Source organism: Sceloporus occidentalis, unplaced genomic scaffold, assembly GCF_023333645.1.
Source record: "Sceloporus occidentalis isolate IW3139 unplaced genomic scaffold, rSceOcc1.0.p SCAF_6, whole genome shotgun sequence".
NCBI lineage: Eukaryota > Metazoa > Chordata > Lepidosauria > Squamata > Phrynosomatidae > Sceloporus > Sceloporus occidentalis.
In genome coordinates this window covers 53,419,406-53,437,420 of record NW_028316986.1, presented here as the reverse complement: position 1 = coordinate 53,437,420, position 18,015 = coordinate 53,419,406, and the positions used below count along the sequence as shown (strand labels likewise).

Sequence of the window (18,015 nt, the reverse complement as noted above, 5' to 3'; positions counted from 1 at the left end):
TGTCAGTTCAACACTTCACAATTATCTGGTTCTATAAATACACAAAATGGTTCAGATAGTGCATGGAAAATAAGGTGATGAATGGAAGACCTGTTTCATTTTATTCTTTCCATTGCATCCTGTTTTAAGAGTGTTAAGTCAACGGTGAATTTGCTGCAATAAGTGATGCCGCTAATTCGCAGCATAAAATTTCATGCAGAAGAGCCAATATGTCTCTACATTGGAAATGTAATTTATTGCTAATTTTGTTCTCAAAGGAAGCACCAAGTAATTTTAGCCATTTTCCAAAACAATCTTTGAAAACTGCACAACTTTTGAAAACTATTTGCATTTTGAGAATTATTTGGCACAAAATTCACATACTGGGTTTTTTGCAGAAACCAGCATTTTCTTTGCAGTGATATTTCTGAACAAATATATATTTTCCACATAGTTTCCTGTGTAGAAAGTGCTGTTGTTCAGGACTGATCCTTAGCATAATTGGATATGGGGCTTTTTTGCACAGAGAACAGCTTTTTCTCTGCAGGAAACACCATTTTTGTACAGAATATAATATTTATGTGCATAAAATGTTAATTTCTAGACAAAAATAACCATAAATTTTATTCAGAGTAAGTCCTGAACTGCAAAAATTCTCCGTCAGTCTTTATTTGTTTAATTTATTGCTTGCCTTTCTCACAGTATGGGATCCAAGACACTAACAATCTGAGTTCTAAAACGAATACAGTTAAAACAATGGTAAGTACAAAAGTTTTAAACAATTAAACAAGCACATTAAAAACATTAATTTAAAACTATTTTTAAAATGCAGTTAGAATATAATGATTAGGATAAGGAGAAAAATACAGATTTTCTTCTACAAGATTTCCAACACTCAAGAAAGATGTTTTTGACAAGTTTTCTAATATTGAATATTTTTTAAATATTCTTTCCATTCCTACACTATATTTTGGTACCATTGACCTACAGCCGTTTTTCCACATAACAAAACTTCCAATATCACAGAGGTAAAGAAAAGCTGGCATTTGCAGCAAACTCTAATTTTGGGAGGCATACAAAGTGACATGAACTAGCCCATTTCTATGATGATAGTGGCCCAAATGTCAGACAACTTTGAAACAGACCCATTTTTCAGGGACTTTTTTGGGTTGTAGTTCCATCCCGCATAGACATCAGCACCACAAAGCACTAACAGGTAGAACATATTGTAACTTTATTAAACCTTATTTATTGCAAAACCAACATGGTGTAGTGGTCTGAGCATTGGACCATGGGTTGACATCCCCGCTCAGCCATGGGAATTCATGGGCTGATCTCAGGCATCACACACTCTCAGCCTCAGAGAAAGGTAATTCTTCTCTGAATAAATCTGGCCAAGAAAACCCGGAAATGATTTAAAGGGACATAGCAAGAATATATTGCAAACGGAAACTAATTATAAATAATTCATTATTTTTAACAAGTTGTTTCCAAACACCAGTCTATAACAAGACAAACTGTGATGCTAAATGAAAACAGACAAAGTTTTTCTTTTCGCCTTTCCCCTGGGTGTGTTCAGTATGTTATGGTTGTATTTAGTCTCTTCTTCAATTCTTTCCATCAGATCACCAGAGAGCTACACTATCTCAATATAATTATCTGTGGTATGTATCTGGAAGTATCATAGCTGGAAGAAGAATCTGCTTAAGGCCCTGCCTGTCAAGGGATAAAGTGATGGTCTGACAGAAGTGGGGTCTTCTTGATGCAAGGCCACTTTCTAAATGCTATACAGTTGGCCCTCCATATCCAAGGATTTTTTAGTCACAGATTCAAGCATCCACAGCTTGAAAATATTCCAAAAATATAAATTCCAATAAGCAAACCTTGATTTTGCCATTTTATATAAGGGGCACCAGCTAACTGTGCCATTGTATTTAATGGGACTTGAGTATCCATGGATTTTAGAATCCACAGGGGACCAAACCCCAGTGGATACCAAGGGTCCACTGTATACCCTTCAGGTGTTTGGGTAATAACTACAAAGGATCTCTGGTTTTGGGTATATATAAACAATCCTAAACTACACCAAAAGGTTTCAAGAGAACAACAACTTTAAATTTGCATGACTCAACAATCTAAGTATCTCTGGATCAATGTAAACAAGCCCTAACATTTCCATAAATATCCGGCATGGGGTATAATTGTATTCATTTTCTACAATCCAAATGGGATTCAACAGAAGCATTAGCCATATTCTGTAAATCTAAATCATAGCTTATGCATTACAGTTGGATATTATTATTGTTAGCAACAGTAAATTCCATTTACACCTGGATAAAATTAAGTCTTGCTGTTTTAAGAGAGAGCAGTATGTACCAGCCATGAGTCAAAAACTATTTTTTATTTTTTTTAAAATCTTTATAACCCTAATCTAAAACATCCTTTAAGAAGCTTCTTCTGGCATTTCCTATGCTTCTAAACTAAAATGTTCTAATGAACTTCCGTAGATCAAGGATTACAATATCCAGAAGGGAAAGAGTAGGATTTGGCACAGGGTGTAACATGCACAAAAACTGTGGTGTAAATAAACTCCCTGAGGCTACCCATGGCTCATCCACATCCTCCTGTGTCATGTAGCAGTCTGGAAAAAAAGTTTTAAAGGTTTCAGAATGCAAATAGAAAGAATTCATTTTATCTAGACCTTATGGGAAGAAAAGCATCTTCCCAAATATCAAAGATCTCAGTATTCAACTACCTTTCTTTTTGGGTAGGAAATAAAAATGGGTGATGGAAACTGTGTTTTAAATTCTACATTGTTTAATTGTATTTTAAGAGGGGGTGGGTTGAGGGTTCAGACTGTATATTTTAATCTTGTAAACTGGCCCGATTGCATTTTGTAGAGAGGTGGGATATAAATTATTATTATTATTATTATTATTATTATTATTATTATTATTGAGTGCAATTTGAAACCAGTCATATTGTTATATCCTATCTTCCCAGATTTGTGCAGTCTATTTTGCATATTAGGCCAACTGCTTTTTTAAAGTATACAAACCAACAAGAATAATCTGACCATTTTCAGCCCACTGATTTGCACCTCCCTCTGGAATGTATCCCAAAATTTTGTTGAAGAAGGAATTGAATAGTGGCATCTGATTGATCCAGTCTGGATTTTATCTAAACCTCAAAGATGTCATCCATGGTGCTGAAACAGTTTAGGGGTAGCATTCACACCCTTGCTAGATCTTTTAACAGTCTGAAGAAAGCCTAGTGTAGATTCGCCATGAGCCAGCAGTGAAATAAAAAGGAGTGTTGGCATTTGCTCATTATTGTTGTCGTTATGCACCTTCAAGTCAACTTATAGTGACACTACTCTAGTTTTTCTGGCAAGATCATTTAACTTTTAACATGGACTGGAGCATTTGAGGGACAGAAGTGCAAACTGCTCCCCTCGCCATCATACCAACTGTCCTCCAATGCTTTAAGATGCTTTTCCTCTGCCCTCCTAGTATTTGAACTGGGATGGAGGAACACATCTTAAAGCAAGAAAATGCTAGGAAGTACTGCTGAGAATGCTGGGAGACTGGTGTGGTTTGCTTTCATTCCATGTAAATTTAAACCCCAGCCTCACTTTTTCAACTAACTGGCGTTAAAATGTGTTTAACAGACATGTATGCAGTTGGTTTGGCCTTGAAAATATTAAAGAAATGGCAACAAAAATGTAACAGGTGAAAAATTAAATAAGGCAGATAGATTTTCCACTACATAGAGATCTGGGCTATGGCTTCAGAAGCATAACTTGTCCTCTAGTTTTTTCAAATTTTGACATACCTTAGAAATCATCTGCTTAAGGGCAATGAGAGTCTTTACTGTGGGGCTAGCATAACTTCAAGCTGAAGTGCTTTACAGCTTCAACATTTTGTGCATATTTATATCTCATTGACTTTGATGGGAACTAAGTATACAAAACTGCGATTGGACTGGAGCCATCTTGTAAATACATAGCCTAGTCTAGTGCCCTAAGAAAATGGCTGATGTCTCAGACACACAGTCCCACAGTCTCTTTTCTCATGTATTTGTGTTAAAATCCTAACACCAAACACATTCAATTACAAAGCTACAAACACTGAGACACAAAGCCTCTTCCTTGAAGATGGGGCCAGCTATAAATAACCTGCAGGATAAATAGACAACTGACAATTACAGACTGCAGTTCTCCAGTCTTAGCATGTAGACAACACCATGTTAATAGACAATTCCCCTCCCCCTCTAGGTTCATGTATTTATTTTAAAGCACAAAATGTTTACAAAGATAAACCCCAAGATGATGGATTTACTGCTTTCGGTGAAAATGTGATCCCTTAATGAACACTTGCTGGTATTTTCATAACCTTCTACACTGTACTTAATAGTATTTCTGTCATTCCAGTGATCACCACCTGCCAAAGTGGCATGGTGGCATCACTTCACCTTTTGGAAAATAACCATGACATCAGCATATTGTATGATTTTTAGATGACTCTTGGAAGGCATTCAAAATGGGATGCTTAGAAATGTATCTCCAGAGGGCTGGTCCTACTATAAGACAGAGTGAAGTAACCATCAGGTAGCAGACACTTGTCTTCAAGAATTCTCAAGCTGTTTCTAGAAGACAGTTTCTCTGGATCCCTGGAAACTAGCCTGCTGCTTCAGGTGTAATGGAAGCTGCTATCTCATCCTGAAGTACAAATCAGTTACCAATCTAGTCAGCTTCTGAAAGTTGTATTAGGGTGGGAGTACCATTTCACTCTTCATTTGGGAAGCAAAGTGTCTTTGGGTGGCCATGTCTCCAGGTGATCACGAACAAACTTTTGTGAACTCACCAGCAAGTACAGCTCCATGTATTCTAAACAAACACAGACATCCACATTGCATGTGGCAGGAAAATGCCACAACTATTGTTGGTTACATCTAAAGAAACTTGGTCACAACATGGATCAAGATCCAGGCACCACTCAGTCTGGACAATGAAGCCATCTGATCCAGCCCAACTACCAAAATGACAGGTGTGGTGGTCCATATGGGCAGATGCCACTGCATGGTTGTTTCTTCACCTAGATATGGGCCAGAGCCATCTGCCCCCAAAACTGTGCATGTTTCTATTTTCATCTCCTCCAAGATAAGGGGTCCCCCGAGCTGCATCTAATGGGTTCTCTGGCCACAACCTCAAACCACCTCAATCTGGTTCCCATGCTAAACCACCATCTCCAAAGAAAGTTGTGAAAAAAACCACTTTTTGGTATCTGATGGGGACACAACAGACACTAAGTCCAAACACAAAGTGAGGCTGGAATGGACATGAGTGAAGTCAACACCTGGTTTCCTCTGGTCCCATCTCTAAAAATACTTGGTAGTTTCTGATTGGTTGACTCTCCTGCCTCTTTCCCTTAAACCTATAAAAACACAAAGGCTTTTTTTTTGGGGGGGGAATGCAGCCCCATGTTCAATGAGCTACTGCAACCCACATTTCATGCTCCTTACAAGTTCAGAACACCATTTCTGGGATTTTGTTTATAACAACAGCCAAAGACAGATGCAAAGAAAGCTGGGCAAAGGACCAAGTGATCATTTGTCCCCTCTCCCAGCAATTTCCTTTAACTGATCAATTTTCGTCCTGAAACAAAAAGATGTTCCATTCTTCTCACCTTTGCAATAATGAACTGCACAGAATATGCATAGAGTGCCAAATGAAAAATTAAACATGACAAATTGACATCACTTGGCATCATTTCTCATCTATATATTTAAGAATGAATTCACACAGCTATGCAATAGAACAGCAGCTGTACTTTCTGCTATTCTTTTGATAGGCAGCCTACCAGAGTCTGGGAATATTACTTTTTTAGAGTGCAATTACTTATTTCCCCAGCAACAGTACATAACAGTACAATTCTTTCTGGGAGTTCTGGTAACTCCATTTGTCCATCTTTACCAGTCCTTTTAGTCCCCCAAAGTAACTTTTCCAAGTTCTATATCCTTCTCCCTCACCACACATATGGATACATATGCAAGGAAGGAAGGAATGTCCAGCCATGTCCATATATAAAGTTAATACAGCAATGAAAAATGAAATATCTAAATGAGATAATAGGTTGATATTAAAATGTAACATATAATTCCCCACATGGGTAATATATAATCCCCCGCAGTTTGTGCTATATTTGTCAAGCAAAATTGGGTGGTATCCTGTTGGTGACATATGTACATGTATTTGTGGCTTATACCCATGTATTCTCTTTTTGGAATGGGTGCAGGGAGCTATTCTCTAACCCTTTGTGTTTTTTCCAAAAGCTCCTCTCTGATAGTTGTCAACCCCCAGGAAGACTGACTGATGATGATGATGATCAATGGGGATGCAAGGAAGTGAGGAATCTATTTAGAAGGTGATGGTGCAGCTGCTCTGGGCTCTGAGGGGAAGGAAAAGGTGGTGCACTCCATCTGTGAATAAACATTCATTTCTTCCCCACTCTGGGCCAAGACCAACTGTTCATCATCTAAACTGCCTTTGGTCTCTTTCCCTTCCCCAGTGGTAAGGAGCAGCATTAGCAGCCCCTCTCAGAGTTTGACAGCTGCTGGGGCTGGGGAGGATGTAGGATTGTGAAGACAAAGTGCTATGCTATGCCTGCTTGATATGGATTCTAAGTCATTGTCCAGTCATTAAATAGATAGAAGAATGAATAGGGTTATTTCAATCTGAAGATTCACTGAAGACCAAAAGCGTACTTGCTCATCATTGAATAATATACGCCAATGTCTCCAGGCATCCACGTAGAGTAATATAGGATCACATCCATGTAAAATCACTTGATTCCAAAAATGGAATTTCAACAGGGAGTCTTGATGATACAAAATTTCCCTATGCACAATGGTTTTATTTATGCAAGTCTTATTCAAATATGGCTCCCTTACAGGCTTATCTGGGGATATCAGACCCAGGCAGATGCAGTGAGTAGCAAGGAGTGGAAAAGCTATAGTGTAACTCAGGGCTTTAGCACATGCTTTACATGGAAAGAATCCAAAAATCAATCCCTGCTCTCCCCAAATGGATCTGAGAAAGATTCCCTATCTGAAGCACTGAAGAACTTCTGCATGTCAATATTTACAATACTAAGCTCAATGGACCAGTGGTTTGATTTAATATAAGGCAGCTTCTTAGTTCCCTATAAGGGTGGGAGCATTTCCAGTCCCTCACACTTATGCGGGAGAGACTTGGGGATTGGTGACAATCATTCTGACTCAGGGTTGTAGCTCCTTCTAGTATTACATTACTCAGCTGTTGTTGTATGTCTTCGAGTCATTCCCATTTATGGCAACTCTTAGGCAACCTATCACTGGGGTTTCTTTGCAAGATTTGATCAGAGGTGGTTTGACATTGCCTTCATCTAAGGTTGAGAGAGTGTGACTTGCCCAGTGGCTCTCCATGGTTAATTGGGGATTCAAACCCTGGTCTCCAGAGTCATAATCCAGAGCTCATACCACAGCACCACACTGGCTCTTATATTGCTTAGCAGCAGCTGGAAATATTAAGCTATTGAATTTCCTCTGCTGATGACATTCTGGGTTCAGAAAATACATACATATATTTAAATTTTACAATTACATCTTCTTGTCTTTGCCTGTTACATTCCCCTGTTGTTGCTGAAACCTTTTTTCCCCTGATTGCATACTTATGTACATGTGGAGGAAATCCACATCTGGTTCAAGAGACATGGAAGAGATTCATCCATTACCAATGAAAATTTGTGTGCGCTCTCTGTGAGGTTTTCCAACAAAGGAGCAATATCCAGGTAGAAAATTATCCAGTTCTATCATTTGCATTCCCTTGCCATCCAGCTCAGTTTGTACCCTTCAGTCATGGTTCACATGCCCCCCATCACTAAAGGCCAGTGCTTAAATTGGAGATGGGATCAGTCCTGAAGTAACAGCAGCACCAATATAGCCTCAGATTATCACAATACCATACAACAATGTTTATGCTGCTTTATCCTACAGGTACTTTTTTTTTTTTTAAATCAAGTAAAGGGTAGCCTACATTCCCTGCTTTTCTCTGAGGCTAGTCTACAGTTGCCCTTGACTCCCAATCGACAGCTGTTTCAGATGCATCTCTCTCATTCTCCCCTTCCCCCCCGCCCCATACACTCCATTTGTCCATCTTTACCAGTCCTTTTATATCCATCACATTAAAGGGAACATTTCATGGCCATCTCTTTTATCTCCTTCAATGAGCACTTAATCAGCAAAAAATGCTTTCATGTTGCTAAATCAGGACCAGTGGACAAAGCTGAGCTGACAAGAGACATTTCCCTCTGTCATTAGCCTGGCCTAAATAGTATTAATTACACAGGCTGCCCTTTGATTGTTGGAGTGAGGAGAGCATTGGGGCTAGTGGCAAGTCTAGAAGAACTCCAGCTCTTCTTTCTCCACACTACAGCCGCCTGCATCCTATCTTCACTCCCTTCCATACAGTCTGCTTTCATTACATTTGGGCTTTGGGATCCACTTGCTTGTCTCCAGCCTCTCCTTTTGTTTCTTAGTCTGAAAGGCATTTTATTGGGCAAAGAAAATGGTTGTGATGAAGGTTTGGTTCAAAAGGAAGGTATCACTAACCTAGTTTTCACTGTGGTAATGAAACTATAACTTGGGTCTATTGCTGGCAGAGCTAAAAAAATACATTTTTTGGACTTCAACTCACAGAATCCTCTGGATTTGGGGGCATGTAGTCCAAAAAAGCAACTTTTCTGAGCTTAGTTGCTGGGAGTGGAGATGACTGAGTGCTCCTTCAAACAAACATTTGCCATGTATAGAAAATGAGACATGAAGGGACATGGTTTTAGCTCATATTTCCCATAGAATGTTTTTCTCCAATATGGGCAGCCATTCCTTTTTATTTTATTTATGGAAAAAACTGGAAGCAAACTGTAATAAGTAGCACAATCCTAACAGAGAATTGCCTTTCCAGTTTGGTAAGAAAAGCTAAACTTCTGGCTGCATTTGCATGGTTTTTGGCCAGCTTGTTTTCTTTAGTCATGAATTGTTTGTAGACAGCCACAAAAACAGTTCATTCTCCTCGATTCTGGGCTCTTTTCCTCTTTCCACATTTGTCAGAATCCATTGTAGGATAGGCAGCTGGAGAATCAAGTCAAAAACTGCAACATTTCTAGGATGAAACAAAATGGCAGGCTGTGGATAAAGAGTCTGTGATTCCAGTTATGGTTCATGTCTGGTTAATAAACCATGCTTTGTTAGTGTAGATAGGACACAACAACAAGCCCAAATGGAGCAAATGTTAACTTGTCTTACTGTGAGGTACCAACCCAGCTTCTGTCTGCAGATGAACATCATAATGTCACACTACATCATTCTGAGAAAATGAAAGAATCTTTTTGAAAATGTTCAGGCTCTGAGTTAACATTTCAGATGTACAGGCTGGTTCTGGAATATAACCTTCTTAGTCAATATGAAAATATGTAACTAGTAAAAATCATAAAGTGTGCTGAGGCATCATTGTGGGACAGTTGCAACACAAGTTAACAATAGTTAGTGGCATATCTTTCTTTACTATGGCCAAGCGCAAAGACACACACACACCATGGAATACACAGGGTTAAGAAATAAGGGACTGGAAGACAGGCCACTGAGTCCAAACGTGTGATGTCTGAGCAACTTCAGATGTTTTTGGAGGATTGTCTAGACCCATTTCAGTCTGGTTTCAGGCCAGGATATGAAACCAAGATGGTCTTTGGTACTTTGACTGATGACCTATTGCAGGGGAAAGACAGGCAGAGCACTACCTTTTTGAAACTTCTGAATCTCTCACCAGCTTTCTATACCATTGACCATAATACCTTACTGGACCAGCTCTGGCAGATAGGAATAGGAGGCAGTCTTTTACAGTGGTTTCACTCCTGCCTGCAAGGTCAGTTCCAGAGAGTGGTGTTGGTGGACTCAGCCCTCTGGCCATTGCATTTTTGGGTGCCACAGGGTTTAAGCTTGTCTCTCATCTAATGAGGCTGCTGGAAGAGGTCATTAGGAGTTTGGGAATTGGGTGTCATCAGTATGCTAATAACACTCAGCTCTATTTCTCTTTGTCTTCACAGTCAGCTGGGTCTGGAGCAGTGCCTGGATGCTGTAATGGGCTGGATGAGGGTGAATAAACTGATGCTGAATTCCAGTAAGATAGAGAGTCTATGGACTGATGGTTCCTGAGTCTGGTTCTTGAGGTTGCCTGTCCTGGATAGGGCTGCACTCACCCTGAATGAGCAGCTTCATAGTCTGAGAATGCTCCTAGATCTATCTTTGTCACTGGAGATCTAGATGAACTCAATGGCTCTGAATGCTTGAGACCAGCTTCAGCTGGTCCACCAGCTACAGCCTTTCTTGGACAGAGATAACTTAGCCACAGTAGTCCCTGCATTAGACTACTGTAATGCCCTCTACACAGGGCTGCCCTTGAAGACTACTTGAAAACTACAAAATACAGCAGCATGTATTTTCTAGAATTCTGTCCATGGGTGTGAGCCAGTTGATCACAAATGCATGGATTCCAACTGCTGTCCACCTAAGATAATTTGCTGGTTAATTCAAAAGAAAAATCCTCTGGGTCAACTCAGCTGGCATCCTTCTGTAGGTCACTAAAATGAGCACTCATCTTGTTGGGGGCATTTAGTTTACACTCTGTAAACTGTTTAGTATATTGGTAAGTGGTATAGAAATGTACTTGCTACTTCTATTGCTATTGGAACATTGTGTCCAATCTGAGCATCACAGTTTGAGAACGCTTTTGACAAGATGGAATGTGCCTAGAGGAGGGCCATCAAGATGATCAAGGATCTAAAAACCAAGCCTTATGATCAACAATTCCGGGAGCTGGGTATGTTTAGCTTGAAGAACAGAGGACTGAGAGGTGATATGATATGAAGAGATGCCAAGCAGAAGATGGAGCAACCTTGTTTTCTGCTGCTCCAGAGAATTGGATACAAACCAAGAGATTGCAGAAAAGAGATTTCACCTAAACATTAGGAAGAACTTCTTCACAGTAAGATATATTTGGCAGTAGAATACATTTCCTCTGTGAGTACTGGATTATTCTTCTTTGGAGGTCTTTAAACATAGCTTGGATGGCCATATCTCAGCGTGCTTTAGATGTGTATTTCTACATGGTGGGGTGGATCTGATGACCTTTGCAGACCCTTCCAATTTTCTGATTCTATTATTACAGAGGAGTGAGACCAAGCATTGTGACTGGAGGGTCAAAATCCTTGTTCCTGTTAACAGGGAAGAATCCAAGAGAGCATGTGCTTAGAGGTTTTTGATTTTTTTTTAAAGGACCATAGTTTGTGCTTCTATTCCAAAATTGGGGAGACAGTAGAAAAAATGAGCCTCACTGACCTGAAACTAGTAAGAGAAAATGCAAAGAAAATAAACAGGTCGATCACCTAGATTCTGCTGATTGCCTAGGTAAATGATACCCAACCTTATTAACTCATAATACCTACAGAGGGAAACCAAATCTGGGCACCCCCATATAATAAGAGAAACATATTTAGTGTAGGGAAGAAAATACAGGTGAAAAGCTCCTACTCTGCTGTAGAGCAATTTGCATGTAGATAATCCCAGATTCTTAGAATAATAGAATATATAGAAAAAAATATATAGAATAATAAAATACAACAGAAAACAAGTTTGCTGCTTCTTCAATATGACATTCTTTCAAATATTTAAACATGTTTATCATACCACCTTTTAATATGTTCTTCCCCAGGCTAAACATACTCGGCTCCCTAAGATGCTCCTCATGGTTTCCAGGCCTTTCCAGACCTTTCACCATTTGGGTCACACTCCTCTGGACACATTGCAGCTTGTCAACATCTTTCTTGAATTGTGGTGACCAGAACGGAACACAGAATTCCAGGTGAGGTGTCAGCAAAGCAGAACAGAGTAATACTATTATTTCTTCATCCTAGACACTATACTCCTATTGATGCAGGCTAGAATCTCATTGGCTGCTACATCACACTGCCGCATCATCAGTCTCTTGCATCTCCAGGCTGGGCTGGAGATGCCTGAAAATCTCAGATTGCATCTGTCAATCTGTGTAATTGACAGTTCTGCACTGGATATGCCAATGGTCTTACAGCATACTGTCAAAAACTTTCATGCGGGGGGTGTGTGTGCAAGGGGAATTATGTGTATTGTGTTATATTGTATTACAGTTGTATTATATTGTACTATTGTATTGCATTCCATTAGACTTGCATTTGCTATTATTATATAATTTCTTTTTACTTGTTTTGCTCTGTTAATTGTTATGTATTTTGCTTTGTTAATTTTATTGTTGCTATAATTACTATATATTTTTGTTGCTATAATTGCTATGTATTTTTGTTATTTATTGCTATTGTTAATTACTATCTTATTTTATTGTTATTGTTTAATGCATTGCTATGTTACATTTGTTTTTTTAATTCATGTTTATTGTTATTGCCTTGTATTATCCCCTCTGTTGTAAGCCACCCACATTCCCAGTGATTGGACAGCATATAAATAAATCCTATTATTATTATTATTATTATTATTATTATTATTATTATTATTGGACAAAGTTCAGCAGGGCAGGGCATCCTATTTTCAATCCAAATGTTAAAGGAAATATTCAACACACTGAATCCTAGCCACAAAAGAGGCTCAGAACCTTGGATAGTTCCTTTCCACCACCAAACTGGCATGGAACCACCAACTGCTGCTGGCTACAAAGGATGCTGCCTAGTTGAGGTTTTAGACCACTGTCACACAAGCAGCATTGTGAACCTAGCACCAAACCTTGGGAGGTTACTTTTTAAAAATGTAATTCCCATTACCTGTTGTAGTCTTTGGGAAATAATTGGTTGTTTTACTCACTATACTGTTAAAGATGTTATCTTGTGTTACTTATCTCATATCTCACTATTTTTCAATAGTCTTCATTACTTAAAGAAAGCAATCTTTAGAACTGACAACTCAATGGCATGCAACTTGAAAAATACCTCTATAATGACTTAAAATGCCATTTAAAGGTAACTTTTAAAAGTAACTGCAGATATATCTCGGTTAACAGATGTGTTCCTAGGCATTACTTCTGTAACAGAAACCTTGATACCAGAGGCAGAAATAATATGGAAAGGACAGAGTTAGGTTCCTATGCTACAAAAAGAAGGGCAGTTCAATAGGTTTTGTCAAACTATTTGTTCAAAACTATCAACATGCATTTGTTGGGGAGCAAAATGATCTCAGATTATATTCTAGAAATCCAAATGTTTCAAGCCCACCTGGCCCCCACTCTTCCTGCTCTCATCTCTATAGGCCCAGACAACTGAAATAAACTGCAAATGAGGCAGGTCTTTAGCAGAGGTCTTGACACAAGAGTTCCAGGCTCTTGTCAGATCTTTAATCTCATGGAAGACTAGGACACCTACAATAGTTGATGTGGGCTTTATCTAAGCCTGTCCCATGTGTACCAGTCAGTCCTGATTTGAGTTGGCAACAGAGAGGACTGTCACACATTGTTTCAAAATTCTGGGGCCCTTTCACACTACACAGCTACAACTCTGTGATTCCACTTTAACTGCTGTGATTCCAACCTATGAAATCCTAGGATTTGTGGTTTAGGGAGGGCTATTTAGAATTACCAGCAAGATAAATCTAGTGCTTCAACCAACTACAAACCCCAGGATTCCACAGGATGTTGCCATGGCAGTTAAAAGTAAAACCATAGTGCTACCAGTGTGTAGTGGGAAATGGTCCTGGCAACCCTACCATTTGGTGGTCCTATTGGTAATGCAGTGCTGGCACATCATATTTCAACTGGTCTTTAGTGACCATTGCAAGCAGCAATGTTTAAACTAGTTTTGGTGACAATTGTTTGTGGGATGAGAAAGGCAGACAGTGCCAGATGCTTGTGTTATTTTCAGTAACAGTTTGCAGGGATGGAGAGAGATAAGGAACTGCTTGGACATGCTCAGTGACTAAATATTATAACAATTTGGCAGGAAAAAAGATCCAACTAGTTGTGGGCAGTATACATCCCTTTTTGCTGCCTCTCCTGTTTCTAGTGACACTAACCCAGACTCTCCCACCTGATCTTCTCCTCCAATGGTTCTCAGCTTCTGAAACATCTCTTTCTGAGCCCAGGGATGCCCTCCATTCTTGTTCCTTCCACCTGCAAAACTCCCATCATCTGCCACAGAGAGTTTAAAAAAGCAAACTCTTAGAGGCCCTTTCCTGAATTACACTCTAAAATCCCCAAGCGTGACCCACTTCTGAGCTTCTAGGAGTTCTTCCAACAGCATTTTCTGGTTTTGAAGCAGCAAAAAAAGCACCAAATGTAAAAGATTATTGGCTAAATCTCAAAGAACCGTCATCAGGTATTTGAAGATCAGTGAACACACTTTGAAAGTAAAAGGCCTTTGCTGACCCACTGCAGAGTTGATATTTCCAAAAATATCTATGAATTGTACTCACAGAGGCTTTTATTCATGAAGGCGAGCAACATCTGGAGACTCAAGCACTAATATTGATAAGGGTATTTTCCACTTCTATTTCACTTCTGCAGGTTGAGGAACAATATGCAAAAGCCTAGCACTGTCAGTAGAAAAGGGGAAACCTTTCCCCAGCTATCAATTCCATGGTGACTGCAAGAATGAATACTTACAGTAGGCATGTGAGTGCCCCAGGTAACAGCTAGATGGTCTTTGTCAGAAAAATCCAACCTGGGTTGGTGGAATATAGTGGTGCAATTTTGCTGGTCATTCAGCCTGGCAGATCTTTACTTATTTAAAAAGAAATAAACCTTCCCTATAAAAAGCAAGATGAGAAAAATGTGCAAAGCTTGAGAAAAGTATGTTGGGGGGTACAGTCTAGTCCTAATTGGACTAAACTATTTAATCAATTGTTAACACTTATGTAAATCATATTGCTTCAATGCATCTATTCTTGCAGGGACTACCACAGAATTAGGAAGCCAGATGTTGTAGTACAAGTCTTCTAGCTAATAGTGAATGCTGAAAGTTGCAGTCCGACAATCTGGAGGGCTACATAACTCTCACCCCTGGACTAGCAATTGGATTGAGGCCCTAGACCAGTGGTTCCTAACCTTTGGTCCTCTATTTGTTTTGAACTTCAAATACCAGAAGCCCCAACCAACTTGGCAAAGACTCAGGAATTATGGAAGCTGAAATCCAAAACATCTGGAGAATCAAAAACCACTGCCTTAGACCACAACTCTCTCAGTCTCCCAGCTAACAAGGCCACTGACCATGATTTTTTTCCCAAGTTCTAGAAATACATCGGCTCTAGTTACACCATTCCCAGGCGAATGAAGTGCAGATGGAGCCTAACTCGGGTCTGACCAGTTCCCTGAACCTGAAGGGTGTTCATGAGGCCCTACAGATGTTTGTTGTTAACTACCCTCAAGTCAACATCAATTCATGGTGACCATGTTGTTAAGACATCTCCCCCCCCCCCAAAAAAAAAAAAAAACATTCCTCTACCTCACTACTCAGGTCCCTCAGGCCCAGGCCTGTGTCTGCCTTGATCAAGTCTAACCTTCTGGCATGTGGTCTTCCTCTCTTTCTACTGCCTTCTACCTTTCCTAGCAGATGTTATCGGGCTGCAAATCCCAATACTCCAGCATAGCCTGGAATGTTTTAAAGGGTTCAACAAACTAAGAGAGAATATAATTCTGTCAAAAACAAGAGCAAGCATGCTGGCCCATGAAAAAGCATAATACAAAATCCACAGGTGAGCAGAGACCAGCTAGAATTTTACAATGCTTATACCCTAAAGGCACCAGAACCGCTCTGATCTTGGAAACTAAGTACAGTCAGCTGTAGTTAGTACTTTGATGGCAAACCACCAACAAATACCAAGTGCTGCAGGCTGTATTTCAGAGGAAGGAATTGGCAATACCACTTCCTTACCTAAGAAAAGAAAATTAATGGAGTCACCAGAAGTCAACAGGCTACTTGAAAGCAATCACACACACAAACAATGTTCTACAAAAACAAGCAAATTTTTGAGTTGTCCAGAACTCTTCATCAAGTTATATGGTTCAAGAAAGGAAGGGGGGAGTCTGAAGCGCAGAAGTCCGAACACTGTAGCATGGAAGTTTCTTGTTAAAACTCAGTCTCAACATGGAGGCAGCAGACTGACTGATAGGTGTGCAGGTATCAGATTATACATTGCAATGCATAGGTGGTGGTGAAAAATAGCCCCCAACTCTAGAAACACATGTCTGGTTGCAACCCAGAGTTCTGCCCCTTCAATTTGGTGAAATATACAAATTACCTGAAGTAGCACAGAACAAATGTACAAGGAAACAACAGCAGATATTGGAGAGTAAGGTCTGAGTCAGAATGGACTTAGGCCTGAAGCTTACTGGTTACTCTCAAGTAGAGTAGAGCCACTGAATCAGTTATTGAATGATAAGTCAAAACTTATATAAATCCCATTAATTCAATGTATCAGTTCTAGTCAACAGTAGATTGAGGCCTACTGGTTCCATTTTTGATGGAACAAGGTAGAAAAAACCCAACTGAGACCAAATTGTAAATATTACCTATTTGTCATGGAGAATAACAATCCTCAGAGCAATTCCTCTTCAAATGGTAGAAAATCTTCCTATTGTCTTTCAGATTTTGCCTTGAACAGCTAAATATGGTATTATCCCCAAACAGAGATGCATTAATTCTGCTAGTAGGTACTAATCATCGTTTGCTAAACTGAATTTTCATTTTCAGAAACAACCCTTTGGAGGGCAGGCTGTTGCCTTTATGGCTGACCCAGAGGCATGTTTCTTGCTCCTGTAAAGAAAATGCTGGGCTAAATGGTTTTCTGTCTGATTCCAGAAAGGCTCCTTTTCAGCTATGTTTTTATACCTCTAATAGGCAACTCTGATCTATTTTACCACCTGGACTTGTTCCAGGAGGAACAGGTCCACAGTACTGGGTGGAACACTGCAGATGCCAGAACAGATGAGCTGACATTCTCAGGTGGCATTTGAGGTCATAAGACAGCTCCAGCTGGAAAATGTGAACAGAAGCCCATTCCTGTGCAAAGGCTATTGGGAGATCCTTTGACTCCAATGAAGTTTAAATAATTTGCCCCCACAAGCTGTGGTTGTCTTTCACCTGGTGACAAGAGTCATTTTTAATGATGGTACATACAGTGAGCTTCTGACTTGTCCCAAAGAGGCAATGTTTCTTCATTCTGATTTAGGTGTTTAGGATGTTCACCATTCTGTCACCTAGAACATGTACATCCAAATATCCAAATATGAGCTTAGATATTGGGTGGAAAGAACTTTCCATGATTACAAAGAAAATAATAGGTACCAATATTCAAAAACTTTCTTGGCTTCTGGTTTTCCCTCTGCACCTTTTAGTTTGTATATAAGAATGGGGCTGTGTTCCAGACCCTGGATAACCAGCTATCAATCCTTGGTCCTTCTGTAATTTTCCATTTGGATGATATTTCTGATCTGGTTGTATTGATCTTCATTACAATTAGCTCCCTGTCAAGTATCTGTGCATTTATTTTCCTACAATATTATCCATGACAATATTATCAACATTTTACACTATTTCAAGATGACAAAACAGAGGCTTTTCATACTTTGACCACATCATGAGAAGGCATGACTCACTAAAAAAGACAATAATGCTAGGAAAGGTAGACGGTAGTAGAAAGAGAGAAATACCTCATGCCAGATGGACAGATTCAATCAGGGAGGTCCTGGGCCTGAATCCACAGGACCTGAGTGGAGCAGTGGAGAACAGGAGCTCTTGGAGATGTCTCATCCAGAGGGTCACCATGAATCGAGGCTGACTCAAGTGCGGTTAACAACAACAGAAGAAAAAGAGGAAGGAGGAAGAGGAGGAGAGGAATACTGCATGCCAGATGGATAGACTCAATCAAAGTCACAGGCCTGAATTTACAGGAACAACGCAGAGAAGTGGAGGA

At 39.7% G+C, this 18,015-nt stretch overlaps 1 long non-coding RNA gene across 2 annotated transcripts in view; it reads right to left on the bottom strand.

Moving 5' to 3' along the window:
• The window catches only part of LOC149310748 (uncharacterized), a 126,401-nt gene that overhangs the window by 37,607 nt on the left and 70,779 nt on the right, over window positions 1-18,015 (bottom strand). The window contains exon 1 of one of the 2 annotated variants that reach the window (XR_016281706.1): window positions 17,753-17,803. The exons of the other annotated variant lie outside the window; for it this stretch is intronic. This is a non-coding gene — a long non-coding RNA (uncharacterized LOC149310748). Of the gene's footprint in view, window positions 1-17,752; window positions 17,804-18,015 lie in introns of those variants that run through there. 2 annotated transcript variants of the gene reach the window in all.